The following is a 15776-nucleotide window of genomic DNA, read 5'->3' on the forward strand; positions in this document are numbered from 1 at the left end:
TCTCAGTTGTCTCAACTCTTAATTTTATTGTCACATACAAGTGTATTTCTTAGTCTAGTTCATTCAAGATTAGAATTGATTTCCAAGAGCAACCGAGTCTTCTAAGGAGATCTTTTGTGTTTTTATAACTCTTGAAGCTATGTCTATACACTCTTATCATCCATAGATGATTCCTCATACACAGGCTATTATTATTTATTCATCATGTGGAAAAGGTTTCATAACCTGAATACACAGTGATGAATAAAAGAGACCAAAACATCTCATGGCTGATCAATCAATAACAGTAAGATAACTACATCATACCCAAATTAAGATGCCATACTAATGATTTTATCACTCTAGTTTAATAATGTGGGTCAATTATGATGTGAATATGAAATTCTCATTTTCCTCCTAATCATCATTTAGGGTAGCAAGACCAAAATGAAAAACAATAAAGAAAATAATTTAGATTTACTTGTCTTCTCTATCTGCACACTGTTCAGATCTTACTATAGCATTATTAAAAATATAGGAAAAAATCATTCCATTCCCACAGATGCAAGCCAAGTTAAATGAAACACCTCTATGCTTCTGTGCATCAAAACATTATTATTATTATTATTATTTTTGACTAGTAAAAAAGAAGAAAAAAAAGTTTCGCTAGAAGGATCATTTAAAGTATCTGCCAAATTACAAAAGCAGAGAAATCTCAAACTGATGAATGATAATACTATAAGAATAGTTAATCATCACTTACACAAAAAAGCAAATCAATTTTGATGACCTTTCAACTTCTATTGTCTATATCCTGTGGTCTCCAAACTTTGCTATCCAAATGTATGCGAGCCAAATAACAATAGTAAAGCCAGCACCATTTTCTTATGAGACTGAACTCCTAATAATTCATTAGAAAATAGGTACCGAAGAAGAAATCACATTAACAAAAGAAAGTCTACTGTGAAAAGCAAAAGCTTATAATGAAATTAACTTTATTGCTGTTAGGATGCAATAATAAATTTGCATTAAGGAAAAAAAAACCTCAGTGACTTATAAGTTTATGCACCTCTACCTAAAGAGGATTACACAAAGACATGATGGCAAACAAGAATAAACGTTAAAAAAAACCCAGTTGCATGACATTGGAGACTGTGGATGAATAAGCAACTTCCATTGCCAGTTATATTTCAAAAGTGTGATGAATGCTTTGCTGCATCTCGTGGGGCGAGTCTACACATACTCTTATGCTCACCTAAACTTAATGCACATTAGCCTGAGGTGATTTAGGTGTGCGTCCATACATGCACGTGCTAATGCATATTAACATGTGTGCAGACTGATTTGGGACTAAAGTTAGTCCCAAGTCAATGGATACACACCACATTAGTGTGCATTAGCGTCTCCATGTTTGGTAATGCAATTTAACTATTTGCACATAAATTTAATACTTGTTTTATCAGAGAGAGGCTCAAATAGCCTTAAATTGCCACTTTTAAGCTGCATTAAGTCTGCACACATGTAGACGTGCCCTTAATGTGCCTTAAATTGGGCTAATGTGCATTAAATGCCCACATGTAGACACACCTATTTAATTACAATCTGTGTGTTGCGGCTCGTGAATGATCAAAACGCTGGCTTGCATCCATAGATGCTTCTCAAGCAAATCCCGGGACATCATTCTCCCCTTGTACTCCACCTTGGTGAGGCCGCAGCTGGAGTACTGCATCTAGTTTTGGGCTCCACAATTCAAAAAGGATGTGGAGAAGCTTGAGAGAGTCCAGAGAAGAGCCACATGCATGATCAGAGGTCAGGAAAACAGACCTTATGACAACAGGCTGAGAGCTATGAGGCTCTTTAGCCTAGAAAAGCACAGGTTCAGGGGTGACCTGGTGGCCACCTATAAGTTTGTCAGGGGTGACCACCAGGATCTGGGGGAACGTCTGTTCACCAGAGCGCCCCAAGGGATGACGAGGTCGAACGGTTATAAACTACTGCACGACCATTTCAGGCTGGACATAAAGAAGAATTTCTTTACTGACTGAGCCCCCAAGGTCTGGAACAGCCTGCCATCAGAGGTGGTTCAAGCACCTACATTGAACACCTTCAAGAGCAAATTGGATGCTCATCTTGATGGGATCCTATGACCCCAGCTGACTTCCTGCCCTTTGGGTGTGGGGCTGGACTCAATGATCTTCTGAGGTCCCTTCCAGCCCTAATGTCTATGAAATCTGTATACTCTTCAGTTTTCTGCTTTTTCCCAAAAAATTATATAAAAGTTTTTGAAAAGATCATTAAAAAGCCTGAATTACTAGACGACAAGCATTGTGTGCACCAAACTTGAAGGGAAGAATGTCTTTAAAATGACAGAGAAGAGAATTGAAAGTATTATGAAAGTGATGCTGCTGCTGCTGCTGCTTTCCATTAAGCCATATGCTGCCCTTAGTCTATGACAAAGCTTCCATTGATGTCAAAGGAAATTACCTGCATTAATCCAGTCATAAGAGAGGCCTCTTAAAGTATCTATTTTTTTTTTCTCATAGGCAGATAAATCAGCAAAGTATAAATGGTAGGGCTGGGGAGTCAGCCATTCTAAAAAGGCTCTTTTGGGTTTCAGATTTTGGCGATAATGGGTACATCCAGATGAGCATGAACATGTACTTTGCAGTGCCTTAAAGGCTTTTGAGGTGCCACACAACATATGCAGTGCACATGCATAGGTTTTCCACATTGCTTATCTGTACTGCGGAGGCAAAATTAGATACTGGGAACTCTTGGTATTGTGGGGGGGGGGAGGAAAGGGGGGTAGAAACAGCAAGGCAGTGCACGTAGCCATGTGCACCACCCAAAACCGGAGCCTGGCTAGCCAGAGCCATACTCCAGCTGCTGGCCAGGCTCTGAGTGCCCAGATCACCATCTCTGCAGCCCTGGAGCCTAGATAAGGGGCCAGTCTAGGTCTAGGTACTGGCCCCAGCCTCCTCTACCCCTACCAGGGCAATTTACCACATGCCAGAGGACATGGCATTTCCCAAGGAGAAGTAGCAGCAGCACAACTATGTGCTGCTGCTATTTGTCCTTGGGGAAATGCATGTGCATTCATCTGGACATGCCCAACATGTCCTTCCAACTAGCATGTAGAGTCCTTGAAAACAAATGTCGGTTTTACTTTTGAACAAAGTTTTATCTACCTCTGCCTTGGAACTTTTTGTAAAGAATAAAGAAGCAGAGTCCCAACTGGGGTGAATTACCAAAGTCCATCTATAGAAGTTGAGAATCTGGCCCACAACAACTTTATAAAGCAAATTTCTATGGCAGCTCCTATGAATAAACCTCATCTAATCCACACAAACCAGATCATACAGGATACACTGAGCCCTTCTAAAGTAGCCTAAAAGAATTTGTACTACCTGGAAAACTGGCAGTATATTGTGGTTAGTCCTTTTGTCCTTTTGAGCAATGTCTAATTGATAATCTGTCCCCGTATTTGCTTATTGCTGTGCTGTATCAAAATACAGTAAGAATCAACACATGGTTAAAAATATAAATAGTAATGAATTACATGTGTTCAGGGCTGGGTTGGATGTTTTCCAGTGTGACAAAGGAGAGGGAATCTGCTTCAAAGCAGAATTTTATAATTCAGATATTTAACAGAACAATACACAGACACATATGGAAAAATATTCAGTAAAAGCCAACACAGCACTTGGCATTTAAGTGTCCTGTATGAATCATCTTCATAGAACAAATTCCAGAAGAAAATATTAGATCATCATCCTAAACCTTGATCCATCCTGCTACAAATAGTACAGTGTATTAATATGCCATAAAACTACACCATATCATAAAATATATCCCGATGTACACGTATACAAATACTCTAAGTGCTACATCTTTTGAGCTTCTCCTGGGCTGCTAGTAGCAGTAATTGTTGTTTTTTTTTGCTTTATCTATGAAAAGAACCTGGATAAATTTTGTGAAGAAGACAGTATTCCTTTAAATTGACCACTTGGTGTCAACTGCACCCGAGGAAGTGAAACAAAGTGTTGGTTATTAAAGGTAGGAATAAGTTGAATTGTATAAAAATTCAACCATTTAAGTTCTAGAGTCGCACCTTATTCTGGTTTACAATTGTGCCTGCACAATACTCAATATAAAGGGGTCAGAGCATAAACAAGAATCAGGCTCAATATTTTTAAATGTTTTAGATGCTAATGAAGGGGCTTTGCAAACATAGACACAAAAATTCCCTTTATGTTTGTCTTACAGATCGTCTGTGCCCTGAGGAACTGACAGTCTTTCTTTCTAAGTCTTATAACCATATATTCTATAATTTTATGCTTAGTGGACAACATAAGAACAACAAGGGACGTGACAAGAACACGACAGGCATTGCCCAAAATAGCAGGAGGCCATGAACGACTAGTGCCTCCTGAGACCGGGGGAGCACCATGGTGGTGAGCAGGGACCACCTGCAGACGCCAGCATTGGTGTTGGCAAGCGGCAAGCAGGGAATGCCCACAGACACTGGCTGCAGTGGTGGCAGCAGAGGTGGGGGTTGGTAAGCGGCAAGTGGGGACTGCCCACAGATGTTGGAGAGGAGGGGGGATGGGTAGCGAGTGGCAACTGCTTGCAGAAGCTGGCATCAGCTTCAGCAGTGGCCAATCTCGGGGGGGGCATATGACCCTTTTTGCTCCCCCTACTCGTCGCCTATGCAGGAGGCTGCTCTACCTTCCACCAGGGGCAGAAAAGCTACTTTTGTCCTCCCTTTTGATAGAGCTCATTGGATTTGCAGGTCTGGTCCTTTATCAATGAGATGGTTGGACTTTATGCCTGCATAAGTACACAGGCCTATTATTGAAGTAATAGCACACCATCATCAATAGTTTTTGTAGATAATCATTAACATTGCTTGCATGTAGTTTTCCAGGCCTTGAGAGCTCCAGAGGAGAAGCTTCGCATGAACACATTAACAGAACTGCCATTAGTAAACTGCTACTTTTCTTAGCTTTCAGTGTGGAGGCTTTTAACTATCCTCTAAACTATACTAGAGGGAAAGAATAATAGCAGGCATACTCAATCAAATACCATCTGTTATACCCTGATGTCTACACCATCTCTGTGTTGTACCTAGAAACTATTATGAAGCATGCCCCACCCTCCACCACCGCACTTTCTTCCATTCTCTATACACCAGCTCTCAGAAATAAAGTAATATAGCCTCAGAGCAGCTCTGAGTATGTGCCAATAAACATACCTGAGACAAAGTCTAAGAGCAGTAGCAGCTACATTGCCTCAATTCCTTGATTTGGTGCCTGGAAAGGGAAAGAGCAAAATGAGTACTTCAGAATATCACTCTTGAGTGTGGCAAGGTGACATGGAGAAATGTAGCCTCAGGTTGGCTAAGTGATCAAATTATTGCTAGTATTTGTTCTTTCCTCACTTGTGTGTTTTTACTAGAGATCTTTTCCTCTTTTTTACCATAGAGAAAGTTGTGTATATTTTAGCATGCATATGTTGAAATGTGTGGGATAATAAATAACAGGGAACTTTAACCCCTTGAATAGGCTAATTTATTCCCTGGTGTGAGTCCACTGAAATCACTGGATTTCCTCTGGGAAGTAATATAACCGAGTGTGTGCACAGACTTTTAACCACCAGAAAAAAGAGCAGAGCAGGCAGTATGACAATGATGATTGTTATTTGTATTATGGTAGCGCCTACGTGCACCCAAGCATGGATCAGTCACTCTCTTGTGCTAGGCTTTGTAGAAAAGAGTGAGGGGAAAAAAAGAGGCCTGTTGCCTCATAGTCTTGGCTTACAAGATGACACAATATATTGGTTAAATAGAAGGGAATGGAGTTAATTGTAAAATAAATAAATAAATACAACTCTGCATAGTAAGTAGAAGCATCAGTTTGCTACCTGCCTGATGGTTTTATTTCCCATTATACCTTATGTGCCAGTACAAATGGCCTGTCAAATCAGGATAAAACCAGCCTTACAAGGGTAGTTAATTTGGTTCCCATATTAACAACTGTTATTAATATCTCAGTGGAGAAGCAATGAGAAAACCCACCCAAATTCAGGATCTAAAGCAGGTAGTGAACAGAAATACAAGGTAGCAAGTTCTCACCGTGAAGAGCTGGCAAATGACAGAGGACATTTGCAAGGATGCAAAGACACAGAGAGGCCAAATAATTTTTGCGAGGCCAGCAGATCAATGGCAGAAAGAGAACACAGGTCTTCTCTATCTCACCCCTGTGCCCAGTCTACTGGGCCATGCTATCTACCTCTGTGTTAAATTTCTTTTGAACAAAATCTGATAGATTTTTTTTTTTCTGGTCCAAATGAGTTTGGCATTTTCAGTGCAATGCCACACATCTAGCAGAACCCGAGAAAAGGAGTATTTTATTGAAACAGCTAGCCAGGTTAGATAAAGGACTTCTAATCCTGGCAAGCTCCTAACTGAAATTTTATCTACACAGCACTGTAGAATATCTAGGGTCCCTTAACTATGGTCCTAGAATTCTCCTGTTCCTTCTCAGCTCACAGCTGTATTTACTATGTATTACTCAGACATATAATTGCATTTTGACAGGATTTCTACACATGTGCATTATTAATCAACCAAAATTAAGAAATGGGTGTTGTGCTTTACCATATTACTTCAGATGCAGATGCTGTAAAACTCGGTTAACGAAATCTAAAAGAGTGACATCAATTCCTACACTCACTGCTTTAAACCATAATACAGCAGAGATTTTCAGTTAAGCATCTAAATCATACATCAATTTCAGCAAGATTTGTGCCTGTAACATCCTTAGGCTCCTCTGGAAACCACTGCCAAGGTCAATACATGGGAAACAAATTAATTTCGTGGCCTAATGTTGGCAGTCATGAAGTAATTGCATGATCATTCAAACTCTGCCAATGATACCATTAGGGAATGTCAAGCAAATCAGTTGTAATACACCAGACATGGCTGCTTCAGAATCAGATCATTTGAATACTCACACTCCTGTACTAAGCACTGTAAAAACATGGGGATTTTGCATTAACACTTATGGGACAGGATTTCATCTATATATTTTCCCTAGAACTCTGGTTAGAAATTTGACCGGATAAAGTTCACTCCTCTTACAGCCGTGCAGTTTGCTGTGTCTGAATTATTTTGCCTTTCTGATGCAGAATTCAAATTTGTAGGGTTAAGACCAATATCTAGCTTTCCTTTTTATGCAGCACCAAGTGCATGAACAGGATCCAATAAGTAACTATAACAATGATGAAAGCAGTTCAACAAATAGAATGGACTCCTAGCCACAATCCAAACATACTATTGCCATTAGCTATCAAGCAGGTGCTATAAAATACTGATGACTGTCTCTGCCAGTGATCAGCTATTTAACAAAAGCATATTACACATGGTTTCCATTGCCACAAAGAAGCAAAGCATGGAGGGTGTTTGATGAATCCTACTGGAACAGCTAGAACTGGTTTTTTTTTCATATGATTCAGATGAAGCAAAGATGTCTCAGAGTATTCTGAATATTTTCTATTGTCAAATCAAATAAATGAGATGATATCAAGGTCTTATTTTAGGGCCTGTGATAATCCACTGAATATTGTTTATATTCCATTGCCAGTAAGGATCAATGCTCCAGAGCCAGCCTGATGATTACCATATTTCTGTTCACTTCTGCTGTTTTTCCTGGGATCAGCAGCTTGAATCATTCAACATGCCTAGACAGTGGGGTGGGGGAGGCTGAACCTATTTCTGTCTTTTGAACAATGAAAATCCCATTTAAAAGCTAAGGCAGAACATCTGGAAATATTGACAACAGGACCTTCATCTGCAGAAGTGAATGCCCAGGCAGGGGCCATAGTGATTAACACGGTCTTAAAAAAAGGCATATACAAAGGTTCCAGGTCCATGGCAAAGAGAAGAGTTTGAATTTTTGCAAGTTACTTTGTTAGATCATGCAATGTAGGCTAGGCAGTTGTAGATGGAAAGTACTCTTAACACCACAAACTGCGAGTGTACCCCATATACCACTCCAAACTGGTTTTAATTTTTTGGGAGAAACAATTACCCATGTGTGCAGATGTAATAATGATACTATGTTTAGTAAGTTGTTTTTTTTTAGGGCATGTGTAGATGAGACAAGAGCCCTAAATTGAAGTGGTGGGTTTTAAAAAACACTGCTTCAGTTTAGGGCTGATTAAGCCCCTGTGTCATGCATACACCCTAGTGACCTACCTGCTTCTCTGGAGGGGAGGGGAGGATGAGCTGCTGGTGGGTGGAGCAGTCCCTGGGCTGCAGTGGGGGAGGGCAGGGGTGTGCTGGTGCTTCCTTTTGTGGCAGAGGTGGCCCCCCTCCCAGGTAGCACTCGCCCACAGGCACCCAGCTCGGGTGGTCCCGAGGGGCACCACAGCCGTGGAAGGAAGCACTGGGTCCCTGCACAGCTCAGGCAGGATCTGGCAGTGGGGGATGGAAGATCAGGCTCACTGTTTTTCTTGGGTGGAGCCTGTTTTCCCAGGCTGCTGCCAGGCTGCCTGCAGGGCTTCTTTGCAGAGCCACGGAGCCCAGTGCTTTGCTCCATGGCTGTAGGGCAGCAAACTAAAACTTCTCGAACGAGGCGAGGGGAGGGCAAGCTGCTGGTGGGTGGAGCGGTCCCTGGGCTGCTGGTGCTTCCTTTCGTAGCTTAGTCACTTAAATCCACTTAGATGGCATACAATCTGGCCTTGAGAGTTTTACCTTTGATATCATTGGGAGCAGAGTTAAACCAATGCTAAACTTTTCAAAGGAGTTTTAGTTTGCTGCATCCCAAGTCATTTAAGGCGCATTACACTGCTGAATTTCCTACAGCACCTAGAGTTACTGCGCAATACACCACTGAGGCATGCAAACACTGACACCATTAAAGTGGTGCAAAAGCATTTAGCCCACTTTAAAGTGTCATGCACACACACCTCTTGTTTTGTTTAGTCTCTATTTGCAGCTGCTATATTAGGGTGCTGTATCCGGTAATCACAGGACTAACAAGGTTCTGAAGTATCTGACCTATGCCTTGTTCTCAGTAAAGTGTTGCAAGTGTTTCATCCACATAAAGGTGACAGGAGCAGACCCTTTGTTTAGAATGGTAGGTCTTCTTCATGTACAAAGTAGTTAGCGTTGGTTTAACTCTGCTCCCAATGATATCAAAGGTAAAATTCCCAAGGCCAGATTGTATGCCATCTAAGTGGATTTAAGTTCCTAAGTGTGATTCTATTTTGCCCTGCTCAAGTCCTGAAAAGTCTACTAATGGATTTTATCCCTTTTCTCAGGGTCAAACTGCTTGCTATATTTGGGATCAGGAAGGAATTTTACCCCATGGTCAGATTGATACAGATGGTGGGGTTTTTTGCCTTCCTCTGTAGGAAGGGTGTGTCCCCCTACCTGGGAGCTCTTTACCGTATATTAACAACCATTTATAGAAGCAGAACATTAGCAGTTGGCGGCCTCTTGCTTTACCTGTGGCAGGTTAGGGCGTTAGAACTGTGTTGTCTCAGGGTTGATGGTAGGTTTTAGACTATGGACTGGATAGGGATGATACTGCCTCAGGCAAGTGGTTGGACGAGATGACCTCTGGAGGTCCCTTCCAGCCCTTGTTTTCTATGATTCTGTATTATATTATTATAATACACTCTCATCTGACCCTTAAGATTAAGTCACAAAAAAGCAGTAAGGAGGAGGACTCATCCATCCACTACTTGCATTAAATGTTTTCCAGGAACCTGAGCTAGGTGGATTAGAATTGAAGTTAGGTGCCTAAGTCCGCTTATGTGCCTGTAACAGGGAGATAACAAACCTTGTTACTAAAAGTGGAGAGAGAACGGCGGGGAGCGTACGAGTGAAAATAGCAGATGATGTCATCTGGTGAGACTACAGCCGGGAGAAGAGACTCACCTGTAATCAATAAGGACAAGCAGTCTGAAACAGGAGAGCAGAGATAAAAGGAAATGGCTGCAAGAAATCATCCCCCCAGAAGGGGATGTGAGAGAGAGAAGTTTGGGGAATCTCCCTGTGTGGAAGTACAGGACGGGGAGTGCCTCGCCGTAGTGAGCAGAAAGAGACTGCCAGAGAGGTGGGTGCTTACCTAAATACTTACCAGAGGAGACCGTGGTGTCTCTACAGATCATAGGGTTGGGACTGATTCTTCCTAGAAAAGAAAGAGAGAGATAATTCAAGGGAGCCTCCATAAAGGCTAATCACCTAATCTAAAGACATATAGAGACTGTGCGTATCCGAGGTTTCAATGTAATTACGGTGTTATCAGAAAAGGTTAAGATAAGAATCTCAGTGAGACTTTGTTTGTGGCTAACCTCTATTCTCCCATCAAGGTGTGGCAGAGAGTGCCTGAATGAAACAGGAACCCATAGGAAAACTCCTGTAACAGTGCCCAATAGGTGTAATAGAACCTAGCCCTTGAGTCCACTGGGAGCTTTAAGGCCAACGCTAAATTTTCAAAACCTTTAAGGCTTTTGAAAATTCCACTCATACTCTAAATATATGTCACTTATTCTCCCAGCAATTCCCTCTGCCTTTCCAGTATTTAAGTGTTTCCCCTACATTCTCCTGCTGCAGCCATTTGAGTTATCCCTAATGGGGAAAGAGCACTGATTCACACCCAGACTGACAATGAATACAATCCTTTGAGACACCTTTGTCTTTTCAGAATTTCCTGAGACGTTGAAGTGGTCTGTTTGAAGTTATCAACCTAACAGTCCATGAATCAGGTAATCACAGATCAGTTTTCAAAGGAGAGAAAATGAGAGTGAAACAAGGCCCTGTGATACAGGTTTCTCCAAGGTAGTCAGAGAAACAAAGAAAAAAAAATCTGAGGAAACTTGTACTCACAAATCCTGAGGCATGTTTCTGTTAAAGGCTCTGTTGGGTGCTCCTCAAGGCCAGGTACCTCAACACTGCCTTCCTTGCCTGTTTCCCCATCAGACCTCTTGGCAGACTGGCTTCTACAGGGATCATACTGCCAGGAGCTCCCTGGCAGGGCTGGAGCTACTGCCTGCAAGTGCAAGGCTCCTGGCTCTGACCCCAGGCGGGGCAGGAGTTGCCAGGGTTGGGGTCAGGTTGCCCCCTGCATGTGGCTGTGTGCCACTATCCACTCCCCAAATGCCAGGGCAGCCCAGCAGCAGGCTGCTGCAGCAGCGGGAAGGGGCATGTACGCAGCCAGGGAAGAAAGGCGTCATGTGCTTTCTGCTGTTGATCCAGGGGCACACACCCCCTGGGAAGAGCCCAGCACAGGCCCCCCAGCCCATAGCCCTCCCAAGGAGTGTGTACCAGGAAGAGCTGCACCCACATGCCCCATACCCACTGACAGTTCCCCCCACTTTGCTCCCTGCTGCAGCCTGAGAAGTGGCCGATGGGCTGTGCTATGCCCCCCCCACTGCCCCTTCCTTAGTCCTAGCCTTACTCCCTCCTTCCCTTACCACCAATTTTTCCTCGGTTTAAACTGATTTTTTCCTTTCCTTCCTTTTATCCTGATTTCATCCTAGTTTTTATGTTTCAAAGATAAACCCCAAAAAACGCCCAAATTTTTTTTTTTTATAACTTACTGAACAGTAAGCATCTGACACTAACTGCACAGTTATTAGCTCTAGTCTCAAGTAAAGCATCTCATGAAGATGCACTCCCTTTCTCCTTTCTCAGCTAGGGCTCTTTTTAAATACCACCAGCTTGGAATCCACCCAGGGCTATAATTTGCCTGTACCTCACTACCAAGCAAGGATCCCTTCTGGATCCTTAAAGGATCTCTGAACCCTGTCACAATGATACATAACAGCATCTTCTCCATTAAGTATGGTGAAAAAGTGAAGCAAACTCGCGATGCACTGAGGAAATGCTGCTGTCTGGGGTAAAGTTACTTTGCAGTGAGAAGTAAATTTATGATGGAGAACATGACCAACCAACACGGGTTCATCAGTGGCAGGTCCTGTCAGACCAACCTGGTGGCCTTTTACGATCAGATCACCAGATCATTACATGCAGGGGTAGCAGTGGATATAGTCTTCCTGGACTTCCAGAAGGCTTTTGACACTGTCTCTCACCCCATTCTCATTAAAAAACTGGGGGGCTGTGGTGTAGACACCCACACAGTCAAATGGGTCGCCAACTGGCTGGAGGGCCGCACCCAGAGGGTGGTAGTGGATGGGTCCTTCTCAACCTGGAAGGACGTGGGCAGTGGGGTCTGCAGGGCTCGGTCCTCGGGCCCGCACTGTTCAACATCTTCATCAGTGATTTGGATGAGGGGGTAAAAAGCACCCTGTTCAAATTTGCTGATGACACTAAGATGTGGGGGGATGTGGGCACACTGGAAGGATGCAACAGGCTACAATCAGACCTAGACGGGTTACAAGGGTGGGCGGATGAGAATAGGATGGGTTTCAACACAGACAAGTGCAAGGTGATGCACCTCGGGAAGAACAACCGGCACCATACCTACAGGTTAGGGAACTCCCCTCTTGTCAGCATGGAGGCAGAAAGGGATCTGGGGGTCATCATTGACTCCAAGATGAACATGGGCCGGCAGTGTGGGGATGCAGTCAGGAAGGCCAACCGCACCTTGTCGTGCATCCACAGATGCATCTCGAGCAGGTCCAAGGAGGTGATCCTCCCCCTCTATGCAGCACTGGTCAGGCCGCAGCTGGAGTATTGTATCCAGTTCTGGGCGCCACACTTCAAGAGGGATGTGGACAGCATGGAGAGGGTCCAGAGGAGGGCCACTCGTATGATCAGGGGACAACAGGGCAGGCCCTATGAGGAGAGGCTACGGGACCTGAACCTGTTCAGCCTCCACAAGAGAAGGCTGAGAGGGGGGATCTTGTGGCCTGTTATAAACTAGTCGGGGGGATCAGCAGGCATTGGGGGAGTCACTGTTCCCCTGAGCACCGCCAGGAGTGACCAGGAATAATGGTCGCAAGCTGGCAGAGGGTAGATTTAGGTTAGATATCAGGAGGCGCTACTTCACAGTCAGGGTGGCTGGGGTCTGGAACCAGCTTCCAAGAGAAGTGGTGCAGGCTCCTACCCTGGGGGTGTTTAAGAGGAGGTCAGATGAACATCTTGCTGGGGTCATTTGACCCCAGTATTCTTTCCTGCCATGGCAGGGGCTCGGACTAGATGATCTGCTCAGGTGCCTTCCGACCCTAGAAACTATGAAACTATGACACTGAAATATGTATTGTATGTCCCCTTACCACTGACAAAGTCATTCTGGGGTAGCTGACTGCTCAGCACAGCCTCCTAGCTAGTCGCCAGGCACTGTAATAGCATCTATTTCAGGCATCCGGCTTGGGAAAGCTAGTTATGTTTCTGCTCCTTAGTACTGAGTACATTTACTGGACAGTAAAATCTGGGGTAAATTATTTGGTAGTAATGGGGTGTGTCTGTGCCCTTTATGAGACTTTGTTTCTTCCAGCATGTCGGGGTGGGGCATCCTTTCAGCCCATGTCTATTCTCTTCTGACCTATGGAGTCCAAATCCCATAGGGATAGAGTTGTTTTGTGAAGTCAACAGCTCTGCTCTCAGTACACAAGTCACATGGGCATATGACCACTGTCTGTGTTTGTGCTATCATATGATACACTGTTTATGTCAATTCTCTCTCAAAATAGTTAAATCATGTGGTTCCTCTGCCAGTGCTTCAACAGGGTCAATGAGTACACACAAGCAGGTAAATTTCAAAGCAAATCAAATTATTGTAGGGCCTGATCCTGAAATTTCCACTCAGTCTATAGATCCTTTTAAAATTAATTATGCTTGGGCATGGACTTCTGAATTGGACTCCTGCTTGGTTCTGGAGCTACATTACAGAAGGCACTGATAATGGGACTTACCAGGCCTTCTAGGCAGTGGTGGCCAAGATTAGGTCCTTAAAAAAGCATCTTAAGTGAATTAAGATCATGCTTCCTTTCAACTTAAATGTGAATTCATGCCTACTACTCGAGAGTGAAGCAGAGAAAAAGCTCTATTCACATGCAATTCTTACAGAATGTCACAAAAGAGATCAGACTAATGAGGTGCTTTGTAATAAACTGAGACTTTTATTAAAGTAATTGAGTCTGAATTTTAACTATTTTTATGGTTTGTAAACATTTGGGATCATCTAGGAGTGAGTGTGGTCCTTGGTTCAAAATATGGGGATTTATTTGAATCTCCCCATATTGGAGACACCCAAACATATTTTGCAGGACTCAGCAGATCCAAATTATAATATAGCAGCTTCACACATGGGAAGCAGGGAAGTGGAAAGCATTCAAAACAACTTGGGTATGCTTGCATAACCCTTTTGTAAAAATTCCTGCACTAACAATTTGCAATTAAAGGGAAAGAGTATAAAAATAGAATGACCCCCACATATAACAGTGATGGTATTTTGCAGACTTCAGGGGTCCTTTACAATTGATGTACCAGTGTAAGTAAAGAAAGTGTATAAACACTGCATGTACATGTAACTATATCATTAAAAAAGCGCAGTAATGCAACATTACAGAAAAGCTTTATCAGTATTACGCCATTCACAAACTATTAAGTGCAAAAGAGATAATGGAACAAGATTTGATTAGGACTGGACATTTTCCTAAACTAAAACCACTGCCTGTCAGTGGATCTTGAGGAATTGCTATGTTAATCTAGGCCTGAGTCTTCAACATTTTATTCACAGGAGTAGGCTTTACTCATGGAAATGAGCAGTCCTCTCAATGAGGAGGAAGCTATTGGCGTAAGTAATTTGTAGGGTTTAGTCCTTCATTATAGACAGTTTATTTTAATAGGTTACTGTAGCATTCTACAGAGTGCATTCCTGACGGGGTCTTCTTGTGTCCTGTCACCATGTTCAAATTTTGAACCATAAAAATGGGCATTTACTATTGCTTGGTCTGTAGCCTTAGTGAGGTTCTCATTGGCGTATGGTCCCCCCACACATGGGCAGGCCAGGAGATGTTCTGCAGTCTGAAAGTTCCTCCACATTTGCACTTGGTGTTTGCATCATCAGAGTATCCCTACAGTTGCACATTAACTTTAGTCTTACCAACTCCTGTTCGGAGGTGAACTTTTACCCTACAGGTAAGGTTGCAAAAGTAGTTTCCATTACAAGCTCTTGTTTTCACATACATATAACTTGCTGAAAAAAATCACTTTTTCAGATTAGTCTTTCCATAGCCTGTAGTGATCCAAAATGTATTAGAATTTTTTTTAATTCTGAACAAAAGTTCTTCACATACCCACTCACAAATGATTGAAGAGGGCATCTGCCCATAAGCAAATGATTCCGTGCTGAGATTCTTGCTCTCTTCTCTGACGTGTCTGGCACTGACCTGAGCTGGAGGCAGGTACCTAGACTAATTGGACAACAGGTCTGATCTGGTATACTATATGTAGCGTATCGTATGTTCCTACAAACTTGGCCCATTAATACTCATCACTGCTCATCAAGATTTAGTTGGAAGTCAAAGTTTTAGACACTGGAAAAATGTTTCATGACAAGGACAGTACAGGCCTTCACTTCTTCCAAGATCTTGTTCTTTGAAAAGTGGACTGTGTGTGCAGGTGCACATTTTCAAATGAATGTCTGTAAATGCTAGTCAGTCTTACAGACTTAAAGGGGATTAAGTGCTTATGCTGCCAGAAGACTTATCTTATGGTGGCTTAAGTGCTTACATCATTCTACCTGAAGTATTTAATGCAGCTTAAGTGCTTACATGCCATAAGAAGATAGGGTGAAAACCACTCCATCTGCACAAAGCTC

General features: G+C 42.9%; 1 long non-coding RNA gene across 1 annotated transcript in view; it reads right to left on the reverse strand.

Moving 5' to 3' along the window:
* The window catches only part of LOC149874970 (uncharacterized), a 47306-nt gene extending 37134 nt beyond the window's left edge, over positions 1-10172 (reverse strand). Inside the window, exons 1-2 of the long non-coding RNA XR_016439996.1 lie at positions 10128-10172; positions 5234-5291 (exon numbers count right to left, since the gene is read on the reverse strand). This is a non-coding gene — a long non-coding RNA (uncharacterized LOC149874970). The remainder of the gene's footprint in view (positions 1-5233; positions 5292-10127) is intronic.
* Between the last annotated feature and the right edge of the window lie 5604 nt (positions 10173-15776).

Source organism: Crocodylus siamensis, chromosome 1 (assembly GCF_052110815.1).
Source record: "Crocodylus siamensis isolate JL-2025a chromosome 1, ASM5211081v1, whole genome shotgun sequence".
Lineage (NCBI taxonomy): Eukaryota > Metazoa > Chordata > Crocodylia > Crocodylidae > Crocodylus > Crocodylus siamensis.